We start from the raw sequence: 23,424 nt of genomic DNA on the forward strand, positions 1-23,424 counted from the left end.
ATCCCCACCTCACAACATCACCTCACATCCCCACCTCACAACATCACCTCACATCCCCACCTCACAACATCACCTCACATCCCCACCTCACATCCCCACCTCACAACATCACCTCACATCATCACCTCGCATCATCACCTCGCATCATCACCTCACATCCCCACCTCACATCATCACCTCACATCATCACCTCACATCATCACCTCACATCCCCACCTCACAACATCACCTCACATCATCACCTCTCACATCCCCACCTCACATCACCTCACATCCCCACCTCACAACATCACCTCACATCATCACCTCGCATCATCACCTCACATCCCCACCTCACAACATCACCTCACAACATCACCTCACATCATCACCTCACATCCCCACCTCACAACATCACCTCACATCCCCACCTCACAACATCCCTCACATCCCCACCTCACATCCCCACCTCACATCCCCACCTCACATCATCACCTCACAAAACCTTAGTCTACCACGTTTTTTGGTCCGGGTGACAAACTGTATTCAACTGTATCCTTTTTTTTTTTTTTTTTAACATGGGAGTCAACGGGAACCGTACAAAACCGTATGTGTGTACAGTTCCATCTGGTTTTTACCATACGGTTTTTGACTGCACAGTTTTTTATCTTGGAATTTCAATCAAACATGAGAAACTTTATTCAAAATGGAGTGAAAAGTTAAAAATGTATAAGTTTTTTTCTTACAAAACGGATGCAACCGGACATCATTTTTCAAACCATATACGTTTTTTTTAACCATATACGGGTTGAAATTTGTACACACGTTTTGATACAGTTGAGTCAGGTTTTGAGGAATCCATTTTTCATCAAAAACCTGATATGGGAACTGTATTGCAAAAACGTGGTGTGAATGCACCCTTATGATAGACAGAATGAGACACATGTCAAATTGTGGCAGATTGCACTCAAATCTCTCTCATTGCCTCTCACATGGAGGCAACTCCACCTCACAACATTACCTCTCATCCATTCCTCACATTCATACCTCACATCCCCACCTCACATCACATCCCCACCTCACATCCCCACCTCACATCATCACCTCACATCATCACATCCCCACAACACATCCCCACATCACATCCCCACATCACATCCCCACATCACATCCCCACATCACATCCCCACAACACATCCCCACAACACATCCCCACAACACATCCCCACATCACATCCCCACATCATCACCTCACATCATCACCTCACATCCCCACCTCACATCACATCCCCACCTCACATCACATCCCCACCTCACATCACCACATCACATCCCCACCTCACATCACCACATCACATCCCCACCTCACATCACATCACATCCCCACCTCACATCCCCACCTCACAACATCACCTCTCACATCCCCACCTCACATCCCCACCTCACATCCCCACCTCACAACATCACCTCACAACATCACCTCGCATCATCACCTCGCATCATCACCTCGCATCATCACCTCACATCCCCACCTCACAACATCACCTCACATCATCACATCCCCACCTCACATCATCACCTCACATCATCACCTCACATCATCACCTCACAAAACCTTAGTCTACCACGTTTTTTGGTCCAAGTGAAAAACTGTATTCAACTGTATCCTTTTTTTTTTTTTTTTTTTTTTTAACATGGGAGTCAACGGGAACCGTACAAAACCGTATGTGCGTACAGTTCCATCTGGTTTTTACCATACTGTTTTTGACTTTGCACAGTTTTTTATCTTGGAATTTCAATCAAACATGAGAAACTTTATTCAAAATGGAGTGAAAAGTTAAAAATGTATACGTTTTTTTCTTACAAAACGGATGCAACCGGACATCATTTTTCAAACCATATACGTTTTTTTTAACCGTATACGGGTTGAAATTTGTACACACGTTTTGATACAGTTGAGTCAGGTTTTGAGGAATCCATTTTTCATCAAAAACCTGATATGGGAACTGTATTGCAAAAACGTGGTGTGAATGCACCATTATGATAGACAGAATGAGACACATCTCAAATTGTGGCAGATTGCACTCAAATCTCTCACATTGCCTCTCACATGGAGGCAACTCCACCTCACAAAATTACCTCACAACATTACCTCTCATCCATTCCTCACATTCATAACTCACATCTCCACCTCACAACATCCATAACTCACATTCATACCTCACATCCCCACATCACATCACATCCCCACCTCACATCCCCACATCACATCATCACCTCACATCATCACCTCACATCATCACATCACATCCCCACCTCACATCCCCACCTCACATCACATCCCCACCTCACATCCCCACATCACATCATCACCTCACATCATCACCTCACATCATCACATCACATCCCCACCTCACATCCCCACCTCACATCACATCCCCACCTCACATCACATCCCCACCTCACAACATCACATCCCCACCTCACATCCCCACCTCACAACATCACCTCACAACATCACCTCACAACATCACCTCACAACATCACCTCTCACATCCCCACCTCACAACATCACCTCACATCCCCACCTCACAACATCACCTCGCATCATCACCTCACAACATCACCTCACAACATCACCTCACAACATCACCTCACAACATCACCTCACAACATCACCTCACAACATCACCTCACAACATCACCTCACATCATCACCTCACATCATCACCTCACATCATCACCTCACATCATCACCTCACATCATCACCTCTCACATCCCCACCTCACAACATCACCTCGCATCCCCACCTCGCATCATCACCTCGCATCATCACCTCGCAACATCACCTCACATCCCCACCTCACAACATCACCTCGCATCCCCACCTCACAACATCACCTCGCATCATCACCTCGCAACATCAGCTCACATCATCACCTCACAACATCAGCTCACATCCCCACCTCACATCCCCACCTCACAACATCAGCTCACATCCCCACCTCACAACATCAGCTCACATCCCCACCTCACAACATCAGCTCACATCCCCACCTCACAACATCACCTCGCATCCCCACCTCACAACATCACCTCGCATCCCCACCTCGCATCATCACCTCGCATCATCACCTCACATCCCCACCTCACAACATCACCTCGCATCCCCACCTCACAACATCACCTCGCATCATCACCTCGCAACATCAGCTCACATCATCACCTCACAACATCAGCTCACATCCCCACCTCACATCCCCACCTCACAACATCAGCTCACATCCCCACCTCACAACATCAGCTCACATCCCCACCTCACAACATCAGCTCACATCCCCACCTCACAACATCACCTCGCATCCCCACCTCACAACATCACCTCGCATCCCCACCTCACATCATCACCTCACATCCCCACCTCGCAACATCACCTCACATCCCCACCTCACATCATCACCTCACATCATCACCTCACATCCCCACCTCACATCCCCACCTCACATCCCCACCTCACATCCCCACCTCACATCCCCACCTCACATCCCCACCTCACATCCCCACCTCACATCCCCACATCACATCACATCCCCACCTCACATCCCCACATCACATCATCACCTCACATCATCACCTCACATCATCACATCACATCCCCACCTCACATCACATCCCCACCTCACAACATCACATCCCCACCTCACATCCCCACCTCACAACATCACCTCACAACATCACCTCACAACATCACCTCTCACATCCCCACCTCACAACATCACCTCACATCCCCACCTCACAACATCACCTCGCATCATCACCTCACAACATCACCTCACAACATCACCTCACAACATCACCTCACAACATCACCTCACAACATCACCTCACATCCCCACCTCACATCATCACCTCACATCATCACCTCACATCATCACCTCACATCATCACCTCACATCCCCACCTCACATCACCTCACATCATCACCTCTCACATCCCCACCTCACAACATCACCTCGCATCCCCACCTCGCATCATCACCTCGCATCATCACCTCGCAACATCACCTCACATCCCCACCTCACAACATCACCTCGCATCCCCACCTCGCAACATCACCTCGCATCATCACCTCGCAACATCAGCTCACATCCCCACCTCACAACATCAGCTCACATCCCCACCTCACAACATCAGCTCACATCCCCACCTCACAACATCAGCTCACATCCCCACCTCACAACATCACCTCGCATCCCCACCTCACATCATCACCTCACATCCCCACCTCGCAACATCACCTCACATCCCCACCTCACATCACCTCACATCATCACCTCACATCATCACCTCACATCCCCACCTCACATCCCCACCTCACATCCCCACCTCACATCCCCACCTCACAACATCACCTCACATCATCACCTCACATCATCACCTCACATCATCACCTCACATCATCACCTCACAACATCACCTCACAACATCACCTCACAACATCACCTCAAATCCCCACCTCACAACATCACCTCACATCCCCACCTCACATCCCCACCTCACAACATTACCTCACATCCCCACCTCACATCATCACCTCTCACATCCCCACCTCACAACATCACCTCGCATCCCCACCTCACAACATCACCTCACAACATCACCTCACAACATCACCTCACAACATCACCTCACAACATCAGCTCACAACATCAGCTCACAACATCAGCTCACATCCCCACCTCACAACATCACCTCGCATCCCCACCTCACAACATCACCTCGCATCCCCACCTCACAACATCACCTCGCATCCCCACCTCACAACATCACCTCACATCATCACCTCACATCCCCACCTCACAACATCACCTCGCAACATTACCTCACATCTCCACCTCACAACATCACCTCACATCATCACCTCTCACATCCCCACCTCGCATCCCCACCTCACAACATCACCTCGCATCCCCACCTCGCATCCCCACCTCGCATCATCACCTCGCATCATCACCTCGCATCATCACCTCGCATCATCACCTCGCATCATCACCTCGCAACAGCACCTCGCAACAGCACCTCGCAACAGCACCTCGCAACAGCACCTCGCAACAGCACCTCGCAACATCACCTCGCAACATCACCTCACATCCCCAACTCACAACAGCACCTCGCAACATCACCTCACAACATCACCTCACATCCCCACCTCACAACATCACCTCGCATCATCACCTCACATCATCACCTCGCAACATCAGCTCGCATCCCCACCTCACAACATCAGCTCGCATCCCCACCTCACAACATCACCTCGCATCCCCACCTCACAACATCCCCTCACATCCCCACCTCACATCCCCACCTCACATCATCACCTCACATCTCCACCTCACATCATCCATACCTCACATCTCCACCTCACAACATTACCACAAATCTCTGCCTCACAACGTTACAACCTCCCATCCATACCTTGCATCATTACCTCATGAAGCACAGCTATAACAACAGAGGCTGCCATGGTGGCTGAGGTGAATCTTAGTGATAATAATAAGGAAGATGGTGGACATGCCTCACCAGATCAGAAAACTTGGATAAGAAGAAAAAAAATGATTTTCATTTAGAGAAAAGCAAATTAGAATTGAGGAGGTATGTCTGTAATTTCTGATTTTATATGTGTAAAAGTGTGTTATATCTGTGATACAGGCTTCATGGTTCTCACTTAAAGAGGTTATCAAGATGAGAAAAAAAATGATTATTTGGAAGGAAAAGATGGAAATGAAGAAAATGCTTGGGCATTAAGGCAGAAGGGGGAAAAAGCTAATTTCTTCCAATAACAGTGCCACCGCTATACTTGTGTGATATTACAAATTGGCTTCAATTAAAATGAGCTGCAATACCACACACAACCTGAGAACAGGGGTGGTGCTGTTTTTGATAAAAATTTAACAATAAGATATTGGGTAATTTCTAAGTCTTTTTATGTTGTGCAAATGTTTTCTTTTCTTTATCGCATATTGACAAAATACAGGAATCGAGGCTTTTTTTTGTTGTTATTTTTTTTTTTTACAATGTTCAACGTCCAGGATAAATACTAAAATAACTTTATTTTGTTATTGCTTGAGTTTTGCCGACAGAAAATGTTGTTTCTGTTTTATGTCCAAGAAGGGACTCTAAAGGGAAAATGTTTACCGTATATACTCGAGTATAAGCCGAGTTTTTCATCGCGATTTTTCGTGCTGAAAACGCCCCCCCTCGGCTTATACTCGAGTGAACTCTCCGCCTGTCAATCCCTTCTCAGTGGTCTTCAACCTGCGGACCTCCAGATGTTGCAAAACTACAACTCCTAGCATGCCCGGACAGCCATCGGCTGTCCGGGCATGCTGGGAGTTGTAGTTTTGAAACATCTGGAGGTCCGCAGGTTGAAGACCACTGAGGCCTTCGTCATCATCCAGACCCCCCCCTTTAGTTTTCTACTCACCTCCCCTCGGTGGGAAGGAAGGGTGAGCTGTTCCGGGCCATCTATGCTGCAGGGACCATCTGGTGGGGAGGGCACAGGGACGTTCATGTGCATCCGAAGGCAGCGCTCCGGCTCTGCCATAGAGTTGTATTGAGGGGGCGTGTCGGCCGCCGCTTTGTGCGGGGGGTCGACACGCCCCCTACGCGTGTCGACCCAGGGCCCCGTACAGGAGATCGCGGCGGGGGGGGGCCCCAGCGGTCTGCAACTTATCCCCTATCCTTAGGATAGGAGATAAGTTGTTCACTACTGGACTACCCCTTTAATGAAGGGCATCGGCCCGATCGGTGGTGCCTGGGTTAATGGCACCACCCTGGCAGCTGATAGCAGTTGAGACCCACCGGGTTCGGAGCGTACTCCGCTTGTTAGCAGGCTTCAAACCCCAGGAACGGGACCAGGGAGTTTAGGTACGTCCTGCGTCCTTAAAGGGGTACTCTGGCCCTAAGACAGCTTATCGCTTATCCAAAGGATAAGATGTCTGATCCCGACACTGGGGACCCCCGCAACCTCACATGCAGCACCCACCGAGTCTGCCGGGTCACAACTACGGGCCGGAGTATCGTAAAGTCACGACTTTGCCCCCCGTGTGATGTCAATTTTACCCTAAAGTACGCTGTGTAGAAGCTAAACCTCACAAAGTTAGTTACATTTCAATTTCGCTTTTCAAATTTATTTTATTTTTTTCTGTATCGCCAATAGTAAAATGAAAGTACGAATACAGTCTCACAAATAAGGAAGACTCGTGTGTCCCTGTAGATAGAAAGATAAGGAAGTTATGGCTTTTAGAAAGAGAGGAGGAAAGAATGAAAAATAATAACATAATAATCATTATCATCATCCTAATGTCCCCTCCCCCACCCCTCCTGATGACCTCACACTACATACCTCCACCTGCAGACTGTACAGAGCCGTGTACTTACCCTGTGCTTACACCACCTGCCATGATGTCACAGTCATGTGATCAGTCACATGGAGAAAGAGGAGGAGGAGTCACATGATCAGGGGCTGCTGGGGTCCGGCTGCAGGTTGGAGCTCCACTATACACAGGAAACATGTGACGTCTGTTCAATTTTTTTTTTTTTTCAAATTCAACTTCGCTCCGCCCACTCCTGTCACATGATCATTCTCACAGGTCCTTCAGCCACAGGTCCATCCCCTCCATGTTTGTGACATCATCACAGGTCCTACACCTCCAGCATGTAACAGATACAGAGCAGGTCCTGGTCGGTGTTGTGTGTGGAGAGCTCTGTTCCTCAGTGTGTGATCCCAGTAGTAAGGAGATTACATGAGGAGGAGGTTTGTTACAGTGTGTTATCAGTGTGTGACCCCAGTAGTAAGGAGATTACATGAGGAGGAGGTTTGTTACAGTGTGTTATCAGTGTGTGATCCCAGTAGTAAGGAGATTACATGAGGAGGAGGTTTGTTACAGTGTGTGACCCCAGTAGTAAGGAGATTACATGAGGAGGAGGTTTGTTACAGTGTGTTATCAGTGTGTGACCCCAGTAGTAAGGAGATTACATGAGGAGGAGATTTGTTACAGTGTGTTATCAGTGTGTGATCCCAGTAGTAAGGAGATTACATGAGGAGGAGGTTTGTTACAGTGTGTTATCAGTGTGTGACCCCAGTAGTAAGGAGATTACATGAGGAGGAGGTTTGTTACAGTGTGTTATCAGTGTGTGATCCCAGTAGTAAGGAGATTACATGAGGAGGAGGTTTGTTACAGTGTGTTATCAGTGTGTGATCCCAGTAGTAAGGAGATTACATGAGGAGGAGGTTTGTTACAGTGTGTTATCAGTGTGTGATCCCAGTAGTAAGGAGATTACATGAGGAGGAGGTTTGTTACAGTGTGTTATCAGTGTGTGATCCCAGTAGTAAGGAGATTACATGAGGAGGAGGTTTGTTACAGTGTGTTATCAGTGTATGGTCCCAGTAGTAAGGAGATTACATGAGGAGGAGGTTTGTTACAGTGTGTTATCAGTGTGTGACCCCAGTAGTAAGGAGATTACATGAGGAGGAAGTTTGTTACAGTGTGTTATCAGTGTGTGACCCCAGTAGTAAGGAGATTACACGAGGAGGAGGTTTGTTACAGTGTGTTGCACAGGGTGACTCGGGGTTCCCCTGTTCCTCACATATGTATCTCTCCATCCAGTTGATCCAGTTCTCTCATGTTAACATTCAAACCCTTCTTCTCGTTCTGATTGCCCCAAAACTAACCTGACATTGTGCCCCTCCTGTAATAAATATTAGGGTTACCATCATGCCCCCCTTTCCCTTCTCTACTGTAACATATACACTCACTGGCCTCTTTATTAGGTACTTACTTGTTAAAGGTAGGGTCACACATAGCGCTGCTACTACTGCTGCGGCCGGGTAGCGCTGTGTGGCTGCTCGTAGCAGATCTGCAGCAGGAAAATTTGGCTACCCAGCCACATCCGGGAGCTGCTCGCTCTAGTGACTGATGTTGGCACAAAATACTGTGTATATCCTACGTGTTACCCTACCCTAGCACACATAGCTAATCAGCCAATTACATGGCAGCAATTCAACGCATTTAGACATGTAGACGTGGTCAAGACAACTTGCTGAAGTTCGAATGGAGCATCAGAATGGGGAAGAAAGGGGAATTAGGTGACTGTGAACAGGACATGGTTGTTGGAGCCAGAGGGGCTGGTCTGACTATTTCAGAAACTGGTGATCCACTGGGATTTTAAAGGGGTACTCGGGTAGAAAACACTGGTGCCAGAAAGTTAAAGGAGTACTCCGGAGCAAATTTTGTTTGGACCATTGAAAAGATAATCATAAGTTATATAACATTGTTAATTACCTCCACTCAGTAATATCCACGCATCCCCGAGTTTCAGAAATCTGGAAGTACAGCCTGGATTTTATAATGATGAATTTCGTCCCTTATGCATTCGGTGGGCCGCGCCCATTTTGGTAACGAAACGTCACCTAGCCTCCTGTGGGTCACTCCTACAGTTTACATATTCATGCCCCCTTCGTTTGCACAGCCGCGATTTGCTGGGCTGTGCAAACGCCTCTGGATTCCCCTCGCCAATCACAGCATTCCGTCTGCGCCTGCGCACTCACTACAGCGCTGGGACCGGACATGTGACTTCAGCAGGCCAATTATATCTCTGCTAGTTACACTGCCGGAACGAACAGGGATATTCATGGAACCATTTAGTAAATATTTTAGCGCAGGCTTACTTCATTGCACATGCACGCCCCAGCAGCTGCTAGTTACGCTGCCGTAGAAGTGTCCTCACGTAGCTAGATCTCCGCTGTGAGCTGGGTGAAGTGGTCGGGCTCCCTTTAACCCCTTTAGGACCCATGACGTATGCGAACGTCTCCGCACCCTGGGCTTTAAGGACCCATGACGTATGAGTACGTCATGGCGTTTTCTGGTCTCTGATGCTCACCGGGAGGAGATTGGAACGACATGCCTGCTGAAATCCTTCAGCAGGCATTCCGTGCAAATGCCGAGGGGGGTCCCGGGACCCCCCCAATGTCGGCGATCGCAGAAAATCGCATGTCAGACATGCGATTTTCTCCTATTCCGGGCTGATCGGGTCTCTGGTGACCCGATCACCCGGAAAATTGTGATGATCGGAGCTGTCAGTGACAGCCCTTATCATCTTGCAGGGTAGGAGTGAAGTCGCAATGATGCGATCTCCTCCTATCCCCTGCCATTAGTCAGAATTGATTCTGACCAATGGCAGAGCAGGACAGTGGGTTGCCATGGCAACCCCCGTTCTGGCCACCCTTGGATGTCGAGGGGATTGTGGGAATAAGATGGAGGCCGGGTACCTTACCTGAAGATGCCTGGGAACAGCTGATCATCGCTGGAGACTGCTGGATCCTTGCTCAGGTAGGGAAGCGACGTGGGGGGGGGGGGCGGGAATTGAAAGTGAAAGTAAATCGATCTTTACTGTGGCAACCACTAGGGGGGCCAAACTGCAACTCCCAGCATGCCAGGAGAGCCAAAGGCTGTCTGGGCATGCTGGGAGTTGCAGTTTTGCAATATCTGGAGGGTCACAGTTTGGAGACCACTGTTACAGTGGTGCCCAAGCGGTAGCCCTCCAGATGTTGCCAAACTACAACTCTCAGCATGCCTAGACTGCCCAGGCATGCTGGGAGTTGTAGTTCTGTAACATCTGTCCCTTCAGATTTAGCAATTTTCATGACATTTTTGAAAATTGCTGCTCTATTTTGAAGCCCTCAAATTTTTTCAAAAAGCAAAAATATGTCCATTTTATGATGCCAACATAAAGGAGACATATTGTATTTGTGAAGAAAAATAAAATTTATTGTGAATATCCATTTTCCTTACAAGCAGAGAAAATGCTAAATTTTCTACATTTTCATAAAATTTGGGGATTTTCACCAAAAAAGGATGCAAGTAACGCCGAAAATTTGCCACCAAAATAAAGTAGAATATGTCATGAAAAAACAATCTCAGAATCAGAATGATAACTAAAAGCATCCCAGAGTTATTAATGTTTAAAGTGACAGTGGTCAGATGTGCAAAAAACGGCCGAGTCCTAAGGTGTAAAATGGCTGGGTCCTTAAGGGGTTAATTGGTGCAGGGGAATGGGAGGGGAGGGAGATGCAGATTCTGGGGGTATTATTACTGGTGTGGGCGGCAGCGGGGGGCGGGTTTATTGAAATTACTAGGGAGGGGGTGATGAAGAGTGAGGCAGGTAGGGACAGGAAGAAAGCAGCATGGGGGATGACAATTTTTACATCATCCGCCACACCACCATAACCTGGAAGTACAGGGAAACTCGCGGCGCTGCAGCCGGAAAGAAGGACATTGATAGGAGCAGCCACGGGGAACATTGGGCTACAAAAAAAGTGCATGACAGTACTCCTTTAAACAGATTTGTAAATAACTTCTATATAAAAATCTTGATCCTTCCAGTACTTATCAGCTGCTGTATGCTACACAGGAAGTTGCATTTCTTTTTGAATTTATTTTCTGTCTGACCACAGTGCCCCCTGCTGTCAGGAACTGTCCAGAGTAGGAGCAAATCCCCATAGCAAACCTCTCCTGCTCTGGACAGTTCCTGACATGGACAGAGGTGTCAGCAGAGAGCACTGTGGTCAGACAGAGAGGAAATTCAAAAAGAAATACAACTTCCTGTGGAGCATACAGCAGCTGATAAGTACAGGAAGGATTAGGATTTTTTAACAGAAGTAATTTACAAATCTGTTTAACTTTCTGGCACCAGTTGACAAAAAAAAAAAAAGTTTTTCACCGGAGTACCCCTTTAACTCACAACCATCTCTAGGGTTTAACAGGTCTTAACATTCTAGACTCCTAAGACATTGTGGGAAAACTCAGCAGTTTGAACTGTTTACTCACATTATATCCCTTGCAAAGGTACCTGCTGGATCTAGTGGTGCTCGGCGCCATTAGTTCACTTGTGAATATGTTTTTTTATTGTATTATTGTTGTGTATTTACTTGTGTTCCACATAAGTTTAAATATAGTGGTATCTCCACCTCTCCCATAAAGCTACATGGAGGGGCGTGTCGGCCACCCCTTCATGCGATGGTCGACAGTAATCGGAGAGAATCAGGCAGGGGATCGCTGGGGTCCCAGCGGTCTGTCTCACAGTGATTAGACACTTATGCCCAATCCTGTGGATAAGGGATAAGATTGCCTGCAACAGAGTACCCCTTTAAGAAAAAGAACTTTGTATGTGAGTTAAAGGGGTACTCCGCCCCTGGCATCTTACCTCCTATCCAAAGGATAGGGGTTAAGATGTTAGATCGCCGCAGTCCCGCTGCTGGGGACCCCGGGGATCGCCGCTGCGGCACCCCGCCATCATTACTGCACAGAGCGAGTTCGCTCTGTGCGTAATGACGGGCGATACAGGGGACGGAGCAGCGTGACGTCATGGCTCCGCCCCTCATGACATCACGGCCCGTCCCCTTAATGCAAGTATATGGCAGGGGGCGTGACGACCGCCACGCCCCCTTCCCATAGACTTCTATTGACGGGGGCGGGCCGTGACATCACGAGGGGCGGAGCTGTGACGTAACGATGTTCCGGCACCTGTATTGCCCATCATTTGGATAGGGGATAAGATATCTAGGGGCGGAGTACCCCTTTAAAGGAGAAGTCCCGTTCATAAGTTTTTTGTTCCTTTATGCCCAGGCTGTCAGCATCTAAAACAAGAGGGAACCACAACTTGTGGGGAGAAAAATGGACACTTTCTCCAGCGCTTGCTGGAAGTAGCTTTTGTAATGATATTTCAGACTCCAAAGTGGTGGAAGAAATAAGCCTTTTATTCATACAAAAATGGGATGACAACGCGTTTCGACGGGACAGCACCCCTCTTCCTCAGGTCAGGAATGTTGTGCAACACAACAAGGTGAGCAGTTCACTTGCATACTCACACACTTTTGTCAACACGGGATAAAGGCACAGGGTGCGCTGGTATCTGTCCCCTTTTTTTTTTCCATAACAAGCATCTAAAACAACACACTGGGCTCACCTGCCACCATTTCCTTGGTGCCCCGGTATCACCCCTCCAGTCCTCCGCTGCCATCTTCTTTCTGGTTGCCGGTGGTCAACGCATCACACATACTGATCATCAAATTCACCTGCCGAGGCGGGACATTTCTGCAATGAGCGGCAGTGTAATGCATTGAGCCCCGGCACTGGCCGGCAGCAGAGGGCTGGAGTGCCGATACCGCCGGTAAGAAATTGGATTATGCACTTCAAAGCTACAATAAGCCTAATACCATTATGTAAATGTTCCTGTGTACATTTTAATTAAAAGATTACTCTGAGCAATAACAAAATATTAGTACAATAATTCATCTTTACCAGTTCATATACGATAGAAACATTCAAATTGGCCATCATACACAAACATGGAAAGGTTCAACTTGGGCATGATATAAAAACACCAAAAATAGAGTAAATAGTGCACAGCAAGATATAATAGTAGAGACAATATAAACATACAATTGGCAACATTTATATCATCACTACAATACAACAAACCAATGTGAAGGCATAAATACCATGTAAACAATGCAGTGGACTAAATGCAACCAAACGCTATAGTTATAGAAAGATACCACAGGCGAAACGCGCCACAGGAAAACCAGAGCCCAACGTACTTTACTAGTGGATTATTAAAAACAATCAATCATTTTGATTGTGAGCCCCAGTGGGGGTGAGGAAAGGGACCAATCTGTACAGTGTATATTAATAAAGAATTATTATTATAGGGAAAATGGCCGCAGAGTCACCTGCACTAACTTGAAGATATAGGTAGATAGTGCAGGTGACCGTTTCTGATGTTTCTTACAAGGTGAAAATTCAGGAAATATTCATCTTGTTGCTTTTATGGTATTTTCTTCTTAAAAGGGTACTCCGCCCCTAGACATTTTATCCCCTATCCAAAGGATAGAGGATAAGATGTCTGATTGCGGGGGTCCCGCTTCTGGGACCCCTATGATATCTGTGCATCACCTGGCTTTCGTTTAGAAGGCTGGGTGCGGGCGTTGGGGGTCGTGACATCATTGCCACACCCCCTTGTGACATCACATCACACCACCTCGCTAGTCACACCACCTCGCTAGTCTGCCACGCCCCTACCATAGACTTGCATTGAGGGGGCGAGGTTGTGACATCATGACCCTGGCAGCCCGCACCCAGTGTTCGCAACAAAATGTTCTGAACGTTGAAGAAGTGGAGTACCCCTTTAAGTAGACTTTAAGAGCAGATCTGTCACACCACACACCAAGGCCTTCAAAAGGCCTCAGCTGAACCATATCTTAAACCACCAACCATGTGGCACAGTAGAGTTCTTCAATGCTGTAGTCAATTTTGACAACACCATCTAAACAGTTTATTAGCTGGCCGGCTACTATCTGCATCCCTCAGCTACCACCAGGTAATGTGAGCATGAAGTCATTTAGTATAGCATGTTATGTTTTTTCATGTACGTTTTTTTGTGTGTAAGTTATTTGATGTGCAAATAGACATGACTTTGTCCTACGATTTCATACATATGGTACATATAACTTCTTTACTGTGTGAGTTTTTTGATGCTCAACAAGATTTGATTTTTGAGCAAAACATTTCCCACATCATGAACATGAAAATGGCTTCTCCACTGTGTGAATTTTTTGATGCAGAACAAGAGTTGATTTTCGACTAAAACATTTCCCGCATTCTGGGCATGAAAAGGGCCTCTCTCCTGTGTGAGTTTTTTCATGTTCAACAAGATTTGTTTTTTGAGTAAAACACTTCCCACATTCTGAACAGGAAAACGGCTTCTCTCCTGTGTGAATTCTCTGATGTTTAACTAGAGTTGATTTCAAAGTAAAATATTTTCCACATTCTGGACATGAAAATGGCTTCTCCCCTGTGTGAATTCTTTGATGTTTTACAAGAGTTGATTTCAAAGTAAAACATTTCCCACATTCTGGACATGAAAATGGCTTCTCCCCTGTGTGTGTTTTTTGATGTTCATCCACATATGATTTGTGAGTAAAACATCTCCCACATTTCGAACATGAGAATGGCTTTTCTCCTGTGTGAATTCTTTGATGTTTTACAACAGCTGATTTCGAAGTAAAATATTTCCCACATTCTGTACATGAAAATGGCTTCTTCCCTGTCTGTGATGGATCAGTAGACAGGACGGGTATAACAGGATGAGATGAGAGATCTTGGCTGTGAAGGGCTGAGGGTGTATCTGGGATAATGGAATGTTCTTCATATGTATCTTGTGTGATATCATCATCTGCTTTATAATATGAAGATATAAGATTCTCCTCTGATCTCCTGGTACAAGAATCTGCCAAGGATAAAACTCATTTGATTATTTTTGATAAATATGCTTGTGCATATAAATATAACCTCTTGGGGACGACGAAGCCCATTTTGACCTTAAAGGAAAACTGTCACCAAGTTCACCCACACTAAACCCAATACACTGGGTTATAGCGTGGGAGAACAGGAGTCCATACATGTGTCACTTACTTTTTTTTTTTAATACTTTCTTGTCGTCCGCTAAAGTTCCACTGTTTGCCCTTCACTTGCGCTCTGAAGGCGGGTCCCCCTCTGGCAGCCCTGCTTTGGGTCCCAGAGGAAGAGGCCTTAGCCCACCCCCCCTTGTTCGCATATTCATTTTCCCCCTGAGCGCAGCGTGTCGGGAGAGAGCTCTGTGCAGTGCAACTGCGCATGCGCTGGTCCCTTGCTACACCCGGAAGTCGGGAGTGCGAGACTTCAGAAAGAGGTACTTTTGGGTGTGAGGGACCAGCGCATGCGCAGTTACACCGCACAGAGCGCTCTCCCGATGCGCTGCGCTCAGGGGGGAAATGAATATGTGAACAAGGAGGGCGGGCTAAGGCCCCTTCCTCCAGGACCCAAAGCAAGGGTGCCAGCGGGGGGACCCGCCTTCAGAGCCCAAGTGAAGGGCAAACAGCGTAACTTTAGGGGATGACAACTCGGCGACAAGAAAGCATAAAAAAAGTGACTCATGTATGGACTCCTGTTCACGCACACTGTAACCCAGTGTATGTGTGGGTGAACTTGGTGACAGCTTACCTTTAAGGACGTGGCCAATTTTCGTTTTTTCCTCATGTCCTTCTAAAAATCATAAAACGTTTTCAATTTTTCACCTACAGACCTATATAAGGGATTGTTTTTTACATCACCAATTGTACTCTGTAATGACATCACTTATTTTCTAACATAATCTGCTGCGAAACAAAAAAAAAAACACTTATTTGTGGGGTGAAATAAAAATAAAAAAACGCCATTTTGTAACTTTTGGGGGCTTCCATTTCTACGCAGTGCACATTTCGATAAAAATGACACCTTATCATTATTCTGTAGGTCCATATGATTACATGGATACCCAACTTATGTAGGTTTTATTTCTTTACTTCTTAAATCCTAACTACATGCACCAAAATTTGTATGTTTAAAATTGTCATCTTCTGACCCCTATAACTTTATTTTTCCGCATACAGGGCTATGGGGGCTCATTTTTTGCGCTGTGGTCTGTATTTTTTATCGGTACCATTTTTGTTTTGATGGGACTGATTTGCTTTTTATAAATATTTTATGGTATATGAAGTGACCAAAAATGCACAATTTTGGACTTTGTTATTTTCTTACGTGTACGCCATCGACAGTGCGGTTTAACTACCATTATATTTTGATAGTTTGGACATTTACGCACGTGGCGATACCAAATATGATTATTTTATTATTGATTTTAAAAATGGAAAAAGGGGAGGGGATACAAACTTTTATTAGGAAGTGGCTAATTCACTTTTTTTTTTGCCACCATAGGGGGCTATACCATGCAATCTGTTGATTGCATACACTGTTCAATGCTTTGCCATTGATCAGTGTTATCGTTGCTCTGCAAGGAGGAGCACTGCCAGAGCCCTGCAAAATGACCTCCAGCAGGCCACTAATGTGCATGTGTCCACTCAAACAGTCAGAAACAGACCCTATGAGGGCCCGACGTCCACAGGAGGGGGTTGTGCTTACAGCCCAACACTGTGCAGAACGTTTGGCATTCGCCAGAGAACACCAAGATTGGCAAATTCGCCACTGGCGTCCTGTGCTCTTCACAGATGAAAGCAGGTTCACACTGAGCACGTGACAGTCTGGAGATGCCGTGGAGAACATTCTGCTGCCTGCAACATCCTTCAGCATGACTTGTTTGGCAGTGGGTCAGTAATGGTGTGGGTTTGCATTTCTTTGGGGGGGCCGCACAGCCCTCCATGTGCTTGCCAGAGGTAGCCTGACTGCCATTAGGTACCAAGATGAGATCCTCAGACCCCTTGTGAGTCCATATGCTGGTCCGGTTGGCCCTGGGTTCCTCCTAATGCAAGACAATGCTAGACCTCATGTGGCTGGAGTGGGTCAGCAGTTCCGGCAAGAGGAAGGCATTGATGCTATGGACTGGCCTGCCCGTTCCCCAGACCTGAATCCGATTGAGCACATCTGGGACATCATGTCTTGCTCCATCCACCACAGACTGTCCAGGAGTTGGCGGATGCTTTAGTCCAGGTCTGGAAGGACATACCTCAGGAGACAATCCACCAGCTCATCAGGAGCATGCTCAGGCATTGTAGGGAGGTCATACGGGCACGTGGAGGCCACACACACTACTGAGCCTCATTTTAATGACATTACATAAAGTTGGATCAGCCTGTAGTGTGGTTTTCCACTTTGATTTTGAGTGTGACTCCATATCCAGACCTCCATGGGTTGATAAATTTGATTTCCATTGATAATTTTTGTGTGATTTTGTTGTCAGCACATTCAACTATGTAAAGATGAAAGTATTTCATACGATTAGTTCATTTATTCAGATCTAGGATGTGTTATCTTAGTGCTCCCTCTGTGTGATTGACAGCCCACATCCCGGCTCTGCTCCTTAAGCAGACGGAGCATAACGGTGACGCAGGCTGTCAATCATGCGGAGAGGGCATGATTACAGAGCAGCCATCGGGACTAGGTAAGTATAACTCCCCGCCCAGGGGACCACTTACGGGGCCGGCAGGGGAGACTTACAAACTTCAACTTCATATCCTCATCATCCCTGCAGACAGGAACATCCCCTGGGGATGAAGATTTTACCATATATAATGCAGCAAAACCTGATGCTTGGCTCCCTTTAAATTGATAAGTGCAATCCCAAAATTTACTTGTAGCAATACTTCATCATTATTAGGTGATATCTAGAGATAAGCAAGCCAAGCCCACTGAACCTAGTAATGTTTTCGACCATTGACAGGCACAACTCTCGAAAGACTGGCAACAGTGTTAATAATAGCAGAAGGAATGAGAAAAACATGGCGTTTTGGCGCCTGAATGAAAGAAGGAAGTACTGGGAACACCGAGATGTTGTAAGGGTAGCCCAGCATACCTTGCAGCTATCAGCAAGATCACATGACCCCAGGGTATGTAATCAATGCTTTGCATTATACATATATACAGCTTCCAGGTCAATGAGGACACCATAGGGGCAGGTTCAACAGGCTGATAACGCAATGCATTTTGTAAAGAAGAAGCTGAGAGAGAGCAAGAACAACTGATCCCAGAAAGCCTATACAAATACAATAGAATTTCAAAGCAAGCAAGCATAGCAAAGCAAATTGATCAGTGGGGGGACTTCAGACAGTGACCTCCTGTCAGCTGCCTTGCCGTGTCAAGTTGATGCACTACAAATCCCTGCCAGCAGTGAACAAGCCCATAAAAGCTCATTACAATACCTTGTAAACTGAGTAAAGCAGTGGGCTGACCTGCATTTTAACATAACTATACATTAAAAAGCATTGTGAACATGGAAGTTGCATTTTTGGCAAAGTTATGTGTTTTTTCTGGGTTAAATCCAACATATAGGCCCTGATTTACTAAGCATGGAGTGTAGTTTTATGGGTTTTAATTCTATACAAGTATTTTCCATGGTATTTACTATTTTTTCCCTACATTTTGCACTTTTCCCTATCTTTTTTTTTTTTTTAACACATGCTCTGGGCTGTTGGGTTTTCCAGAGCTCAAATCCACCACATTTTCTGTGAAACCCTTAGTAAATATTAGGGATCGGTTTGGCCGATATCACGATTTTGGACGTTATCAGTATCGGCAATTACCTTGCCCCCCCCCCCCCCCCCATCGCACCGCCCCGGCCAGAGACAGTCGTCGCCCCATTGCCTCCCCCATTCCCGGTTTTATAATTACCTGTTCCCGGGGTCCACGCTACTTCTGGCTCCTGCTGCGTCCTGCGTTACGCTGCGTCACCGTGAGTGCGCACAGTGACAGCTCAGGATGCCGCTGGAGCCAGAAGTAGCATGGACCCCGGGCCCCGGTAATTATAAAACCGGGGATGGGGGAGGCAATGGGGCAGCGTCCGTCTCTGGCCGGGGCGGTGCGGGGGACGCGTTGCGGTGGTTGGACTAAGGACCGGCAGGGGGAGAGAAAAGCGGGAGGCGGCGGGTTCAGGGGGGGGGGGGGTGTGTGCTGAAATAGCTGATAACTTATACCAGAATATCGGTATAAGTTATCGGCCTTAAAGTCCATAGAGTATAGATATCGTCCCTAAAAAATCGATATCGCTCGATCCCTAGTAAATTTGTTGAGATTTTTTGAAAATGTCGGAGACACGCCCCCTTTACCTGGTGACCACCGGCCCTTTTTTGGGGTTTTCTGAGTAAAATGGAGATTTGGTCGGTTTTTACATTTTTGGCGCAAATTCTGGAGCAGACACAATTTGTGGCGCAATGCACCAAATTCTGGCGCACAATCCGACAAAACAGGACTGGTTTACAATTAGTAAATCAGGGCCATAGTATTTCTACCTGGGTTTAATATGTGCATTTAAAACACAGAATAGCCATCTAAGGACAAGTTACGTGTATTTTCTGGGTTTAAACATACAGTATTCCTACCTAGGTTTAATATAAATACGCATTTAACAGCGTTGAGAATAAACTCAGCATAGCCATCTGAAGGAGAGTTACATGTATTAACTGGGTTTATTTAAAAAATAGCATTTCTTGCTACATAAATACGCAGTTCAAGTGTTGAGGGTTAAAGTTGACTAGTAGGTGATGGATAAATCACCCCAAAAAGATAAAAATACTTACAAATATTTTTTAATATATAAAGAAAGCTTCGGTAAAGAAATTGTTGGACAGGGTAGAGGACAAAGCACCCCTGCCATGTCCTCTGCCAGTAAGAATATTGATGGCAGTACCAGTACAGGTAGTAGCTGAAGCTCGGTGCTTGTAGTAGCAGAAGCATTAGCAAGCAAACGTTCTTACAGTCTTCTAGGTGTTGTGTGGTTTTTGAGGATAGTATGGCCCTTGTGGACTGGTTGACTTGATTGAGATCTTCTTAAGAGGAGGAAGAAAAGTTTGACACTAAGAAAATGAGCCAGCTGTCAGTGAAGTCCTCATTGTCTACAGTTACATGCCACAGTAGAAATGTCTGTCCTAAAAGGCCTTTTTCAACATCTCAATCTTTGCTCTCCCCATCCCCCCCCCCCGGTGCTTAGCAGAAAGATAGCCACGAGGAGGAGTTGTGTGAGGACGGTCAGCCTTTGGAGTGTGTTGCAGAGGTGGTGGAGGTGAAACCAGTGGCTGAGCATAGCACTTGTGGGACTGGTGGTGGTGAGATTGCAAGGTGTTATTGCAGGTGACAGTGGTACTGCTGCATCTGCAGGCTTGAGAAAAAAAGCCTTTCAGAGGATGGGCACAATCGGATGGTGGTGTGCCTATCTCTTCACTGTATCCTGCAGGGGAGAATTTTTTTTCGATCTTACCAGAGCAGTGAAACCAGGCACAGTGCCGTCTCTGCAAAAAGAAAGTAATGCACAGCCAGGGTCCGAGTTTAGGAATTATGGCTCTATGTAAACACATGGAGAGGGATCACAAGATCTGGCTAGAAGTATACCTAGTCCACCACTGCCTGCTGTCTCCTACAACTCCCACCAGTCCACCACTGCCTGCTGTCTCCTACAACTCCCACCAGTCCACCACTGCCTGCTGTCTCCTACAACTCCCACCAGTCCACCACTGCCTGCTGTCTCCTACAACTCCCACCAGTCCACTACTGCCTGCTGTCTCCTACAACTCCCACCAGTCCACTACTGCCTGCTGTCTCCTACAACTCCCACCAGTCCACCACTGCCTGCTGTCTCCTACAACTCCCACCAGTCCACCACTGCCTGCTGTCTCCTACAACTCCCACCAGTCCACCACTGCCTACTGTCCGCTGGCAAATACAACTCCCACCTGTCTGCTGGTTATAACTACCACCATTTCACCATCACTCTTGCTACCACTACTACCAGCCAGGCCTACACAAGCCACAACCATGACCCCCAAGTTTTACTACAAGTTTTTTACTATTTTGAGACACAGTCACTAATCCTGTTGCAACTGCCAACAAAGGGATCATTTTTGAAACACTTAGAGGAAAAAACCATTGTGTCTTCTGATAACTCTTAGTGCATTTTAACACCGGTGGACATCTGCCAACAACTAGAGATACTTTATGCATCTTTATTTAAATTTTACAAAGCATACAAAATCCGCTAGTGCGGTGTGTTTTTGAACAAGCTGTTAGTTACAATAGGTTACTGCATGTCGTCATAACTTTGACATTAACTTTGCCTTAAAGGGGTACTCCGCCCCTAGACATCGTATCCCCTATCCAAAGGATGGGGGATAAGATGTCTGATTGCTGAGGACCCCCCCCCCCCCCAATTTTGGCTGCAGCAACCCAGACATCTGGTGCACGGAGCGATGCAGAGGCCGGAGGATTGTGACATCACAATCACGCCCTGCTCGTGGCGTCATTGTCACGGCTCCTCAATGCAAGTCTATGGGAGGAGCCGTCACGCTATCAGCCGGAACCCGTGGCGAATACCGGACATCGGCAATCGGGCTGATGTCCGGTATTAACCCTTTAGATGCCGTAAAAAGTTGATTGTGGCATCCAAAATGGGAGAAATCAATACCGGCCCGTTCAGCGGAGCTGTTTGAGACTGCCGCGGGGAAATCGTCGCATCCTGTCCGATCAGCGTGTGATTGCTCCAAGCCTGAGATCCAGGCTAGGTCTCGCTAGAAGTATACCTAGTCCACCACTGCCTGCTGTCTACTACAACTCCCACCAGTCCACCACTGCCTGCTGTCTACTACAACTCCCACCAGTCCACCACTGCCTGCTGTCTGCTGGCAAATACAACTCCCACCTGTCTGCTGGTTATAACTACCACCATTTCACCATCACTCTTGCTACCACTACTACCAGCCAGGCCTACACATACACAAGCCATGATCCCCAAGAAAGGGATAATTGTTTTCAACTTTTCATACAAAAGCTATTTCATTTTCACTTTTTTGGAAAACCAATCCTGTTGCAAGTCCCAAAAGGGAGAATTTTGGGAACGCTTGCAAAAATCAACTGCGTCTTTGCTTGCCAAGACTCAAAACCTTGCTGGACTTAAAACTCCCAAAAGGGCAAATTTATTTCAATTTTTCAATATTTACAATAGCTATTTCTTCTTCACTATCTACAAGTTCTTTACTATTTTGAGACACAGTCACTAATCCTGTTACAACTGCCAACAAAGGGATCATTTTTGAAACACTTGGAAAAAAAACATTGTGTCTTCTGATAACTCTTAGTGCATTTTAACATCGGCGGGCATCTGCCAACAACTAGAGATACTTTATGCATCTTTATTTAAATTTTACAATACATACAAAATCCGCTAGTGCGGTGTGTTTTTGAACAAGCTATTAGCTACAATAGGTTACTGCATGTCGTCATAACTTTGACATTAACTTTGCCTTAAAGGGGTACTCCGCCCCTAGACATCTTATCCCCTATCCAATGGATGGGGGATAAGATGTCTGATTGCTCAGGACCCCCCCCAATTCATTGTCATTGTCACGGCTCCTCAATGCAAGTCTATGGGAGGAGCCGTCACGCTATCAGCCAGAACCCGCGGCTAATACCGGACATCGGCAATCGGGCCGATGTCCAGTATTAACCTTTTAGATGCCGTAAAAAGTTGATTGCGTCTAAAATGGGAGAAATCAATACCGGCCAGTTCAGCGGAGCTGTTTGGGACCACCGCGGGGAGCAATCAAGTGCAGATAACACTGATCAATGCTATGTTATTGCATAGCATTGAACAGTGTCTGCAATCAGTGTGTGCAATGTTATAGTCCCCTATGGGGGCTATAACATTGCAAAAAAAAACAAATGTAAAAAAAAAAAAAGTTAATAAATGGTATTTAACCCCTTCCCTAATAATAGTTTGAATCACCCCCCATTCCCCATTTAAAAATAAAATAAAATTGTGCAAAAAAATAAACATATGTGGTATTGCCGCATGCGTAAATGTAAGAACTT

General features: G+C 46.5%; 2 protein-coding genes and 1 pseudogene across 2 annotated transcripts in view; 1 reads left to right on the forward strand and 2 right to left on the reverse strand.

Moving 5' to 3' along the window:
- The window catches only part of LOC130299699 (oocyte zinc finger protein XlCOF7.1-like), a 78,735-nt gene extending 71,139 nt beyond the window's left edge, over positions 1-7,596 (reverse strand). Inside the window, exon 1 of the mRNA XM_056551486.1 lies at positions 7,421-7,596. The gene's annotated coding sequence lies outside the window, so the exon portion shown is untranslated. The remainder of the gene's footprint in view (positions 1-7,420) is intronic.
- LOC130296495 (zinc finger protein 605-like) overlaps positions 1-23,424 on the forward strand; it is a 505,889-nt gene that overhangs the window by 208,060 nt on the left and 274,405 nt on the right. The window lies entirely within an intron of this gene.
- The window catches only part of LOC130297364 (zinc finger protein ZFP2-like), a 322,941-nt pseudogene continuing 312,206 nt past the window's right edge, over positions 12,690-23,424 (reverse strand).

This window comes from Hyla sarda, chromosome 1 (genome assembly GCF_029499605.1).
Source record: "Hyla sarda isolate aHylSar1 chromosome 1, aHylSar1.hap1, whole genome shotgun sequence".
NCBI lineage: Eukaryota > Metazoa > Chordata > Amphibia > Anura > Hylidae > Hyla > Hyla sarda.